The following is a 14,076-nucleotide window of genomic DNA, read 5'->3' as shown; positions in this document are numbered from 1 at the left end:
CGCAATCGTGATCAAAGCTGTGGATGATGCTTTCCCCACTCCAATCAAAGGCAGTTCAAGCCAGGTAGAAAATCGGGATGGGCCCCGTCATGCCCAGACAATGCCTGTAGTTCCCAACCCTGCACCGGGAAAGGTTCAAAAAGCCAAGGCAGCGCCAGCCGACCCCTTCGCCAGCGCATCTTAAGCCTTTGGAGCCTCGGCCACTCCCGAAGAATCTCCCTCCCACGCATGATGCTACCTTGTACTGCACGTACCACCAACAGTCCGGTCATAGTACTGATGGATGTTCCCGCCTTCGTCATGAAGTGCAGGATTTGATTGATAACAAGGTTATCCTACCACCCACCTCAGCCAAGTCCGTTACCACCCAGTTGTTGGATTTCGAGGGCTCAGATACTGCGAGTATGTGAAGTGGACCGCCTGCGGGCGACATTTGGTACATTTTGGATGTAGCGTCTGGCATGCATTTTTGAGCATCGGTGAAATCGAGTTTTGTAAATCCTGGCTTGGATATCGAGTCCGTCTTTTGTTTTGAGTCTGTCTCTTTGTCTTGAGTTAGTCTTTTTTGCTTAAGGGTCTGTCTTGTTGTATCGAGTCAGTCCCCGTTGTATATAATACCAGGTGATTCTGGGGTTGTTGTCCCGAACACCGTTTTGTTTTGTTATTATCTGTTTTTGTTTTGAGTCTATTTCCGCCGAGGGGCCAGTTGCACCAACAAAGCCGAATGAAACAGCTGTTGCTATCTCAACTTCATGCTTGCTTTCAGCATAAGTGCCAGAGAATTTGATTGGGCTAACAGTACATCTCGCCTGCTCTCCTGCGCGCCAAACTCATTGCATTAACCTAAGATTTTCAAAAAACAAGCCTTTTGAACACTGCGGTGATAAAAATGAAGAGGAAGGAATTCCTCGGGTTTTGCAAAATTTTGATCATTTTGAGAGAAAGAAAGGTGTGCTAAGCCTTTTTATGAATGAAATCATGCTTGTCGGCGTGAGTACTGAGAAGGATCCTGGCTTGATCCAGATTGGTTCCACACTATCTTCGGCGCGAGCGATTTGTCGCTTTCTTAAAAACTTTCAAAAGCAAATGTTTTACGCGGCCCTGTGAAGACTTGTGTGGAATCCCTCTTAAGGTCGCGCAGCCTAGGATCGCTCTCAGCCTCAAGATTCAACCCGTTTGTTTTCCGACTTTGAACCCGTTCAGAACGTTCAGAAAGTTCAACGGACAAACGCCATGAAAGGTCTGTATGGCCAGTTTCGAAGTAGCCCTCAAGCAAGAGGCACCAAAAGCCAAATCAGAAGGAGTGGATCTCGCCGAAAGAAGCTCGTGGAGCAACCGTGATGGATTCTTCTGCAAATCATTGCAACAGCCGTTCTCTTAGATACAGAGGGGCTTCAATTCAAAAAACCATTTGGCATGGACTTGCTACACTTTTACCCTTTGAGAGGTTCGCTGGGCCAAAAACCCAGAAGGGCGACCCAGGCAAAAGTTAGAGTAAGAGAAAAATACAAAAAATACAAAAAAGAAGAAAAGAAAAAAAGAAAAAAGAAGAGCAAAAAAGAAAAGAAAAAAAAGAAATAGAAAATGAAAAGAAGCTCGCAAGGTCGAAAACCCGCATTGGGCGCCTTGGCAAAAGTGAGAGCCAAACAAAGTGAAGGTTAAAATACCCGAGTGTACCTTAACCGGAACTACGTAAGGCTTGATTCCCATGTTTGGGATACGTAGGCAACTTCATCATGAAGTCCAGCCCCTAACGCTTTCATAGCGTCTCAGTCCATGCAATGGTTTCGATTTCATCCCAAGGTCCAGTGGCCAACACCCTTCAAGGTGATTGTGTCCATATATGTGTTGTGACTGTCTTCGTCATCTCTGTGTCCAAGAGTTCGATCACCGCCAATGAAGACTGTTTACAGATTGCTGCGGCACCATCCCAAACAAGGGGCAACTTTCCGTTGCCACGAGCCACCGTGAGACGCCATTCAAACCAGGGGCAACTTTCCGTTGCCTCCCACTCCCTTCAAACCAGGGGCAATTTTCCATTGCCTCCGATCCGAGGTTGTGCATCTCGAAGAGTAAGTTCCATGCTTGTTGAGCATCAGCTGTTTGAAAAATAGTTTTTGAAAATTTTTATTGAGACTGACTATTTTCTCGAAAACTATTTCATTTTCCAAAACTGGACCATTGTCTTGGACCCAAAACGGAAAATTTTCAGTGCTTGCTGCCTGACTTACATGATTTTCAAATCAAAAATCGAACAAGTACGTTAATCCAACTCTCATTTTGATTAAAACTGTTTTAGTAGAAAGCAAAAACAAAAAATGGTTAAAATGATGAACTAGGGGCACAGTCGAGCCAGGCATTCTGTCTTTCCCCCGTCATCGACGTACTTACCAGAAGAGCGCTTTACCCGCCGGAAGAAATAGCCGTGAGCTAACGGTGTTGAGCATGAACCCACACCTTTCTATTTATCCATCAACCACCCCGGGGAGGGATGAAAAATGAGAGAATTAAGAATAGAGAGGTGTAAGTTGAGAGAAAAGTGAGGGAAAGGGTTTTTGAGAGAAAATCCGAGCCTGAGAGCCGAGTAATGTGAGAATCACAAATCAGACAGGGTGGGAAACAATGCCTAGAGAAACTGGCTCCTCGTGATCTGAGGTCCCCCGTCTTCGTCAGCGCGTCTGTATGTCGTGTCTTTGGTTTTGTTTATCTCAACCTTTGTTCTAGGTCTTTTCCGAGCGAGTCTCGTTGTGTTTAGGTCATGTACTTATATTTGAGTCCTCCCTGCTGTGTTCAGTTGTAGGCTCGATATCCCGGTTTGAAAAACCCTCATTCAATTTCAAAAATCATTTATGCTCAGAATGCTGTGCCATTCTCTACATTTGAACATGTTTCGACTCCAACCGGTTCCATCTTTGAGGTCCGTCCTGTCAGATTGGGCTGCTTGTTTGAGAATTGCCGTGTGCAGAATGAACCGAATGCTGTGTTATGGGCTGTATGTAGATTAATTCCCAACAGAGTAAGGGCTGTGTGTCCAAGAATCAGGCAGTGGATTGCTTGGGTTATTTCGCCGTCGGCTGTTAAGTTATCTGGTTATTACAGTGCGAGTGTTCAATTTTCAGATAACCAATCAATTTCATTTACATTGAGGTGTAACATGATGAGATACGATGCAATGCATGAGATATGTAAATGTAAACACTTTTTCAGATAAAAAGTCCGTTTCATTTCATAATCTTTTAAGTACAAAGTTTTGAAGAAAACAAAAATCTGCCTGCGGCAGTACAAGGTAATCTATCTACCAACAAAAAGAAAAGTACAAGAAAGAAGAAAGATAACGAAAATCCGCATCTCTGTCGAGCACTCCAAGGGCTGTCAGTCCGTCCTGGTCCTCTTCCTGGATGAGGGTCCAGGAGTATCATCAGCGTCGTCGTCAGAGCCCGAGCTAGAACCGTCTCCGGTCTCCTCCTCCGATGACTCGGACTCCGCCTCTGCCTCCGTCTCTGACTCCTCGTCGTTGTCATCATCCGGGACTGGAGCTTGCGAGCTGCTCCCAACGTGAGTATGCCCTCCCCTGGTACGGGGAAATATCCGGCCCTCCTCATCTCTCCCCCGAGCAGGGACAGAAGGTCCGGCTGGAGCACCTCCTGCCATGGGAATCTGGAAAGGAGGCTGAAAAAGCACACAAAAGGGAAATGCATCAGTATACTGTAGACAGTTTATCAGTGCAGAATGCAATGCAGAGTACAGTGTGTGTATGCCGTGAGCAGTTTATCAGTGCAGAATGCAATGCCGAGTATAGTGTATGAATGCCGTGAGCAGTTTATCAGTACAGAGTACAGTGCAGAATGCAGTGTATGCAGTGTTCAGATACTGTGAGATCAGTGCATCAGGTGTTGTGTCGTGCATCAGATTATGTGAATCAGTATATGAATGGTTTGAGGCCAGTGTCAGAAGGACATACCGGTATGCTGTAGAGGGCTAGGAGATCAAATGTCCGCTGAAGCATCCCCATCATCGAGGCATTCATCGCCAACGACTGACGGGTGTACTCAGAAGAAGCCTGCAAAAGTATCAGATGCATCAATATTCTGTGGAATATCAAGTAAACTGAAATGAATAACTGTACAAAAATGCAGTAATACATACCGGTGGTAAGTCGGGGACGTCGATGAACTCGTGACCAGCCGGTGGAGGGGCGAAGGGAATCTGATAGGTCGACCCACCCTACCCCTGGAAAGTCAGTACAGCGGGCAGGGCAGGCCAGCCAGCTCCCCGTCCTCCCTGCACTCCGCCCTTGCCACGGACCCGGGCCCTCCTCGCAGCCCCTACTCCAACCCCCGCTCGGCCCCAGCCGCCGATGCCACAGGCCTGGCCCCCTCTGCTCGACGGCCGCTCAGGGGGCGCATCAGATATGTCTGCACATACTCCTGATAGTCGCCGGTGCCTCGGAAGCCGGCCTCCTCCCAACCGATGGAGTAGTCATCCAGCTGCTCAGTGGTGAGCCTCTCGGTCTCCCTCATATTTGCAGGAGGGGGAACCGGGACTATCTGCTCAGGTAACCCTAGGGTCTGGCGTAGAAAATGCTCCCCCAGGTACCAAGCCCGACAGACCGGGCCCTCAAGCAAGATCCGGAAACGCGAGGTCTCCTCCGCACCAGGGAACCGATCCCGCATTGCCGCCGGTAAGGGAGCCCACGGCCGCCATGTGATATGAAAGTGACAGACAGTTTGTTATCTACTGTTTTGAAAATATACAGTGGAAAAGCGAAGCTTAAATGAACTGTAAGTAAAACATACCTCGGCAGGGGTAATGGTATCGAAGTATCGACGGAAGAAGCCGAAAGTCTCTCGCGGTCGCCGGGTACATCTCCCGTCGAAGCGACTCGAAAAGGGGACGGCCAGGGGAGTCTCCGCAACTGGCACAGGGGCGAGCCTAGGGAAGTAGGCGTAAATCCACAACTGTAAAACAGATGTCAGTATGACCATCAGATAAAGCAGAATATACAGAATGAAGCAGAAATAGCAGAGCCGTGTGTTGTGCAGTGTATTGTTTGCAGTGTACAGTTAGTGTAAAGCATAATGTATGTGTGTGCCGTGTGTACAGTATGCAGCAAGTGTAAAACAGACTACAGTGTGTGCAGTGTACAGAGTACAGAAAGTACGAGACAGAAATGAAAAAAGTGGAGAAGAAGTGTACCTCCCAAGTCCGCCAGTAACCTCCGAGTAGCTGGCCGCTGCCGCGCGAAGCCGAGCTCATATATCCATAAAGGGTGGCCAGAGCAGCGCCGCCCCAATCATAGTGCAGGATGTCCCGGACGTCCACCAGTGCGCTAAGAAGACAGAGAGGCACGGTGTTCGCCCGGTCGGCGAAGATGGTAGTCCCGAACAGGAACATGAGGAAGCCGCAAGCATACCTCTCCACGTCCTCCGGGGTCATCTGTGCCTCCTCCTCCAACGCGGGCTGGACCCAAAACTGGACCTCGAACCAGGAGTATCGGACGAAGCCTGGACGAGCTAGGGGTGGCGCCTCCCCTAGTAGATGGACCTGAGCTGCGGTCCACTCATCCATCGCGATGTCAAATGGGATCGGATCACCCCCCACCCCGATGCCTGTGAGCATCGAGAAATCATGAGGGGTCATCGTCATATCCCCTGCAGCAGAGAAGTGAAAAGAATCGGTGGTGTCCCACCATCTCTCCGCCAGAGCAGCAAGGAGAGGTCTGCAAGTGGAGAGCCTGGAGAGTCCTCGGCAGAAGGCGCCGAAACCCGCTCGATCCACGATGCGTCGGATTGCGTCGGGGAGCTCATCATACCACTCCCGAGCACCAGTATTCCCATACCCGCGAATGGTATGGGAACCCTCCTGTAAATAGAAAATAACAATTGCAAGACAGCATTCAAAATGCAGTTTTGAAAAAGCAGATAAAGCATGTGTGCAAGTTTGACAAGATTCGGGCAAATACCGGGTGCCGGTGTGCTTGCAGTGAAATACGTGTGATGTGTCAGCGTGTTTGGGTGTTTCAGAACAGATATAGCGTTGTGTGCAAATCTAACAGATTCAGACAAATACTGGGTGCCAGTGTGTATGCAGTAGAATACAGTGAGTGCAGTGTGTTTGAGTGATTCAGGGCTAGTGCAGTGTGTGTACATGTGTCCATCTCAAACAGATATCAGTTGTATGTATGTTTACAGTCAACTACAGTCTACGGTATATCAGTTTTCAGCAGTTAAAGAATACAACTAGCTATGACAGTTTTTGTATCCTACATTGCGGAAAGTAAAGCAGAAGAAAGAAAGTTACCTCGGAAGTGCCGAATGAAAGGTGGGAGGTAGGCTCTCGCAGTAGTAGCTCAGGCACCACGTGCCTCTCGAAGCTCCGGAACTGACGCAGGCCGTCGGGGGGCAGAACATGGATTGCCGGTCGGTAGGTCGCCGGGTCGAACGGGCGCTTGCTCAGTGGTAGGAGCTCGACCCCGGGATCCATCTCGTGGTCCGGGGGAGTCCCGCCACGTGGAATATCGTCCGCCATATCAAAAATGATGAGAAAATGGCCGGAGAAAGGAAAACCGGGCCGGAATACGAAGAGTCAACCGAAAAGTCAACTCCCGAGAGGGTCGAAAATGGCCGGGAAGGCCGGAATGTGAAAGGGCACAGAAATGAAGAGGAAAACAAGGGGAACAAACCCCGAAAAGGCGAGAACGCCAAACGAGGCACCGAAACGAAAATGTGATCGGTTGAAAATGTCCGAAACGCGAAGGAAATCGCGAATCCGACGACGAAACAGGCGTAGAACGCGAAGAAACGGGCGAAAAATGAGAGAGAAACACTCTAGAGAGAGAGAGCAAGAGATTTCGGCGGTGGGAAAGTGAGGAAATAGGGCTTGAAGCCCTATCTTAAAACACCCAAAGTGAAAAGTCGAATCTGCCCCGACTCAGCAACTGTTTGCCGGTCGGCAATGTTTTGTGCCGGCCGGCACTTTTTTGTGCCGATGGAATTGTTTTTTAGCCGGTGGACAGCCGGTGGCCTTCCCTTCCGGCCGGTGATGTTCCTACAGCCTTGTTTAGGCCATGTGAGGAGTTTTTGGTCTTCATAGCTCAAGAAAGTGCATTCCCGACGCTCAACCGGCCTCCGTTCTGACTTCGGACTGCATCCGCCGTGCGTAGCGCTTCAACCCATGCAAGGTGTATCCTTTTTGTGTCCTTTTGGCTTTTGCAAGGTCCAAAAGTTGCCCCGTGTGTATCCCATATCAATCGCACTGTTTTGTGCATTTCAAACCGTTGAACTGTTTTGTGCATTTCAAACCGTCGCACTGTTTTGTGCATTTCAAACCGTCGCACTGTTTTGTGCATTTCAAACAATCGCACTGTTTTGTGCATTTCAAACCGTCGCACTGTTTTGTGCATTTCAAATCGTCGCACTGTTTTGTGCATTGTATTTCAATCGCACTGTTTTGTGCATTTCAAACAATCGCACTGTTTTGTGCATTTCAAATCGCCGCACTGTTTTGTGCATTGTATTTCAACCGCGCTGTTTTGCGCATCGCACTGTTTTGTGCACCTCACTTGCATTTTGCATGCATCCATTCGCGCTATCTTGCGCATCTTGCTTGTACTTGTTAGTACATTGCATTGTTTTGAACACAAATCGGCTTCGCATAGCGTATAAGTCCAATTGTCAAAATCTTTTTTTGCACCTTATGAGGCGTGCGTGTCTCATTTGTATCATCTTACATTCCGTATGGCACGCGTGCCGCACTTGCATCATGTGCATCTAAAAAAAAACAATCATAGTGCATTGTCATGCATTTCCATTGTAGCTTGCATGCATCCATTGCATTTTTCCCAGTAGTCGCATCGCACTGCATTGTCATGCATTTTTGTAAACATCCATCCCATTGCATATTTGTAGATATTGCATTGTAGATTGCATGCATTCATTGCATCACCTTCCGCCTACGGCTTGCGCCTTTCCAGGTTGAGCTTGGTCCGGTATGTGTCCTTACCTGCCATGTTAAAACACAGTTCTGCATGTGTATTGCGCCGATTCCACGCTGATATGTTTGTTGAGGGTTGCGGCACCTTTTCTGTGTTACACATGGCTCGTATGTGTACATGCCTTTCCTAGGTAAAATTTGGTTTGGCTTGCATGCCATATCCATTGTATATCCATTTCATTGCATATTTGTAGATATCGCATTGTAGATTGCATGCATTCATTGCATCGCCTTCCGCCTACGGCTTGCGCCTTTCCATGTTGAGCTTGGTCTGGTATGTGCCCTTACTTTTCATGTTAAAACACAGTTCTGCATGTGTATCGCGCCGATTCCACACTGATATGTTGGTTGAGGGTTGCGGCACCTTTTCTGTGTTACACATGGCCTGTATGCGTACATACCTTTCCTAGGCAAGATTTGGTTTAGCCTGCGTGCCATATCCATACATATTACATTGTAGTGTAATTTTTGCATCCGGCATTAGGATCATAGTCCTTTCTCCAGCGGGTCGTTTCCCCACTTATGTCGATTCCACCCAATACTTGTTCTTGCGTCTGTCTACAATACTCATAGTTCAGTTGACCGTTCTATGGTAGACAGACTTGTTATCTCCATCAATCTATTTGACATAGGTATGGTTTCGAACCACTCGTGATTGGATCATGATTCAAATGCTTTGCATGTAGCTTGCATTGTTTCAACTACATTGCATCTTCATTTGCATTATTTATACATTGTTTTGTATATATTGCATATCGTTTTGCATCCATTTTTGCATTGTCATGCATGTTGCTAACAATATTGTACCTGTTAAGTTTGTTTCCTTTTCAGGCACGATATTGTATGTACGGCTCATTTGAGGCTGGTGCGACTAGACGAGCCGCACAGGTATTGTATCTCCCGAGTGAGACGTTTTGAGAATTCCATAATTCTCTTACATCCTTTCTGCATTGTAGTGTAGTTCGGTGTATGCTAGCTTAAAACTGTCGCATGTTTGCTTCGTTACAGCTTTCTTTGCATGATCATAAGTTATGTCTGGCTCTCTGCATTGTCTTGCATTTTGCCCCTGCCTTCGGGCACATATCTTGATTGTCTTGCATGTTTGTCTAAGTCTTCGGCCTTGTCAAAAATGGGTCGTCTCTGGGCTTTGACATTCACTCCCGTCATTGTTATGACTTTCGAGTTCTGTCAAAGAGAGGCAACTGTAGACACCCCATTTTTGACCGTCCTCAAGACTTGGACGTCACCGTTTGAACACTCGGTGATCATCCATGTTTGTGTTCGTTTGGAGTTCCCGGAGGCCTCGGCTCGCGTGCCTTACCTCAGGATCTCCGAACTCGACCGTTTAGTGTCTGGTTTTGCACCAAACACTTGTGTTTTGCCTTACAAGGGCAGGGTAGGGCTTGTAGACCATCCCCACCCACCACCGGCAGTGGCTAGAGGCCACCGGCTGGTTTTTGCTGCCACCGGCAATGTATATTTCCGGCCGGCACTATTTGTTGCCGGTCAGCACTATTTAGTGCCGGCCGGCACTCTTTTTGGCCAAGATGGCATTTTTGGCCGGCCGATTGCTGTTCATCTGCTTTTTCAGATATTTTTAGACAGCTGTCCTGCTTTTGCATCCCTCCATACACGTGTATGGAGGGATCTCCCTATTGTAAAGCTTGTCTTGTAAGCTTTACAAGACATATAGAGAGGAGAGGCTCTCTTGGCTTAAAGGAGAGGACTTAGGTTAGAGTTGAGATATTTTGAGAGCAAAAACAGCCATTGTTGAGCTCTGGTTCTAGGGTTTGAGTGACATACATTTTCTATCTCTCTTTCCCTCTCATTTGTGCACTAGGTGTTTTGTGTCTTACTATTGTACACAAACACCTAGTGTTTCACCTTCCTTTGGCTCTTGAGGTTCTAAAGGACTGGTTTTGAAGTTTTGGTGTGGGATCCAAGCTAAAGGAGGCCATTGGAGCACCATTTGTGAAGGGATCATCAAGGGTAAGAAACTTACACCTTTATTCCCCCTTTTTGCATTGATTTTCTACCTATCTTAGAGTTGTTTTTGTGCTTATTGTATAACATAAAAAAGTTATGTTTTTAGGCCCTCTTTATTGTTTATTAAGAGTGTTTTGTTGTTTGAGGGTAGTTGACCCCCCTTAGGCCTTGAAAGGCCTCATTTTGAGCCATTTTGTGCTAGCTCCGGGATTTTGGTGTTGAGGTCTCTTCACCACTGAAATCTTGAGGGATTTTAGTGGTGAAGATGATGCTTTGAAGTCCCAAGAAGGAGAGGGTCACCCCCTCTCCTTGTTGTCCTTGAAAAGGGCATGTTTTGGCCTCTTGAGAGAGCATTATGCTTGAGTGTGTGTTGAGCATGTTTAGGCTGTTTTTCATGCTTATATATCCATAATATAACATGATTTTAAGTTGGTTTTGGTACTCCATGCATGCTTAGCATAGTTGCCATGTAATGCCTTGTTTATGCCTTAATGTGCCTTAGGTTGTTAACTTTTGTGGGAGCATGTTTTAGGCTTAGTCTTGTGAAGATTATGTGCTTATTTTGCCATGTTCTAGGTCTGTCCTAGGTTGCTTGGGTCGAATTTGGCATGCATCATATATCTCCTTTGTATTTGGGCTTGTTGGCCTTGAGCATGTGCATGTATAGCATGGCACCTTTGCATTGTTTTGGTGATTTGGGGCCACCCTACATGCTATTTCAGTCCCATTTTCATGCTTGCTTGATTGCCGTGCATGTCTCTTCGATGCTTTGAAAGCTTGTGTAGCAATGCTCCATGTTTTGGTGTTTATGCATGCCTTTGTTTTTGGGTCACTTAGATGCCATCTAAGTAGTCCTTTAGCTTTGTTTTAACGTGCTAAACCTCTGATTTTGGTCCTTCCTTTCATGCAATGTTTGGTCTTTCTAAGTGTAGTTCAATGCCCCATTGGTTTGCTTTGAACACTTGGACTATTTGTTGCATGTTTGGCTTGATCTTGTTGCTTGGTTTGACACCATCCTAACATGCATTTTCAGAGCTTATGTCGCATGTTAATAGTCCATGATTCTCCCTTTCAAATGTGTTTGAGGGTTGTTCAATTTGTGCTTAAGTGTTGGCCTTCAATTAGGTGCATGTGTGCATGTATATTTGGTCCTTCATTATAGCATTTTGGCTACTGTTTTAGGCCTATTTAGAGTTGCCTAATTCATGTTTAAGACCATCTTTGCATCCATTTGCATTGCCATATGTATGCTTGTATGCTTGCATAAGTTAGTCACCATGCCATGTTGCATCCTTAGTTTGTATGCTTAGGTTGCATTGCATCTTGCATGCATGCCTTGTTCCTTGACTTGATGATAGGAATTGGGCCTTGTTTGGTTTGATTTGGTTTGCATGCATTTGAAATCAAAGTTGCATACTTGATTCTTTGGGCCATCATGCATGGAAATGCGTGATTGGTGGTCCGAGAATCGAGGCACATGCCCCTTTGAGTCATTACAATGATAAGGGACATGGTTGGTGCATATATGCCTTGAATTGTGCTGTCATGCTTTGCCTTGCCCTCTGTTGCTGTCATTTGCAGATTCTGCAGGAACACTCTGCCGACCGGCAGTGTAAGGTGCAGGCCGGCAACAATTTCTCTGCCGACAGCTTCATTTTGTGCCGATGGCCACACACCACTGCCGGTGGTAATTCCACTCAGCCGGTGGTACTCCCCAGTGTCCAGGGATGCAATCTTGAGGTTTTGACAGCCTCCAGAGGAGTGAAGGAAGGAAAATAGAGGCAGCCTATGCATGGCGGCGCGTTTCCCGAGGCATTTTTTTTTCTGTTTGAATTAATTTATTTAATTCGTTAATTAAATTAATTTGTAATATTAATTAGCTTGTGTAGTTAATTAATCTGTAATATTTATTCGATCCCTCCGAGTGAGAGTAAAGATGCAATAAGTGTGCGTGAGTGTGTGTATGTCTTCCAACCTCACGTCTTTCTTCCCTTTTATTTACCTGCTTATGATGGTAGATTAGGGCACGTTTAATTTAGCATACCTTATGTTATGCATGCGTGCATTCATGCATTTGTACTACATGCATTAGGCTCGGTACATCACGCTAACTGCATTTGTACTTCAAATTCTAAACTGAATATGTGATAGTTGTGCATTCTCACATGCCATGTTTAGGATAGCCGAGCCTATTCTAGTAACACTTTGTATGCGATGCATTAGGCACATAACATGGACTTGGATCATGCATGTTTGCTAACGAGTTCTTTGTTTTGGCACGGAATAAGATGTAAGTATTTCCACTTTAGCATATCGCATGAGTGTGAATATTGCCATGACAGCATGCTTAACATGTGGCTAGATGCTTATGTGTTATAAACTGCTTGGATGCCTGTGGGTGAAGGTTGGATTGTTTGAGTTGGAAGAACTCATTGAAATCCGTGTTTTAGCCTACTTGCGAGTAGCAAATCCAAAACATTTTCCAAAACAAACGGATATGCAATGCTTACTTCCAAATTAGGCAATCTAGTCTATAGTTGTTTGCTGCGCGCATAACATAGTAATTCTAGGCTAATAATTGGTTTAAGAACACATAAAGTTTTCAAAAACGGATATCACGGTTAGTAGAGGCCAGTCTTCGGACCGGGCGAAAGGGGGTGCTCATAGCTGACCTTCCCCGATCGTACCCAGGCTCTCGAGCCGAGATAACTCCGGTGATGACGGACATGTGGCCTTCGGCACCGAGTTAGGGTTTCCTAAATTTCCCCATTTTAAAAATACTTAGGTGGCGACTCTGTATCTGACAAAGCAGTCCATGTTTGGCACTACTTTTTCAAAAATCTGTTTCTTAAAACGATTTGCCAGATTTGGACTCTTTGGTTCAGATTAAGAACCGCGACACGAATCGCGAGTCCGAACTGTAGTAGCGTGAGGTCCCCCTCCGCGGGCGCGTGCTACAGGTGGTCGCTTGAGCCAACTCTCAATGTCTGTAAAAGTACTGGGAGCTCGAAATTTACGCTCGAGTGACACTTCCATTGCTCAAGCGAACTGCACGAATTCTGGAATTTTCAGAATTCTGTTTGAGATTCAAACTTGCAATTCAAAGGCTTAACCCTTGCATGATTGGTATGAAATCAAGGAAAAACATTGTATAACATGAAAACATTTATACTTTGGAACCAATCACTCAAAACTCCATGAATTCAACAAGATTCAAACCTTAAAGTTTATGTTTGTAAAAGCTATGTTTTACATCTTGCATTCACAAGCTTCAAGGCTTAAAATTGGGCTTCAAAACATGGCAATTCATGCATGCATGTATCAAACAACTCTCAATTCAACATGATCATTATGGTTTATACTCAAATATGAGAAATCACTATAAATTCATGTATGCATGCATGCTCAAGTTGATCTCAAATTCAACACATTTAGCTCAATTCTTGTATTTATCAACATATACTTCTTGAATTCACATAGTTATGAACTTAAGCTCATGAATTTGATTTCAATTACTCACCTAGAGTCTTCAATCAACTCTTGACAAGCTAGTTCTTGAGTTCCTATACACAATCCTTTAAGCCCCTAGGCAAATCTTCAAGATTGAGCCTCACTCTCTCTAGAATCACACGTCTCTCTCTAAAATGCTCTCTTTACAAGCTGAATTTTGAGCTCAAAAATGAGCTAAGCACCTTAATTGGCATATATATAGGCTAGTCTAACTTAATTCACTAATCCATGATTAAGCTCAGGAAGTGGAGTTTAATTTAATTGATCAAAGGCTTATTTTAGACATAAATGAATAGATATAAATGCAATAACACATATAATCGCATAATTAGCATCCAATTTCACATTAAGCACATAATTAGAAGCATAATTAAAGATTAACGGTATGATACAGAACAAGGTTGTTACACCTGCACTGCATCTATCTTAGATGAATCCATAGTCACTCCTTCTCTGGACATAACATGGCTTGTGAGCTTAACTTCTTTAAGCTAGAACTCACACTTTCCGAACTTAGCATATAGATGGTATGCTCTAAACAAATCAAGTACATATCGTAAGTGCCTCTCGTGTTCCTCCTTAGAGGGT

The sequence above is a fragment of the Camellia sinensis genome, chromosome 5 (genome assembly GCF_055761805.1).
Source record: "Camellia sinensis isolate YWXY chromosome 5, ASM5576180v1, whole genome shotgun sequence".
Classification (NCBI taxonomy): Eukaryota; Viridiplantae; Streptophyta; class Magnoliopsida; order Ericales; family Theaceae; genus Camellia; species Camellia sinensis.
This window is presented reverse-complemented; position numbering follows the sequence as displayed.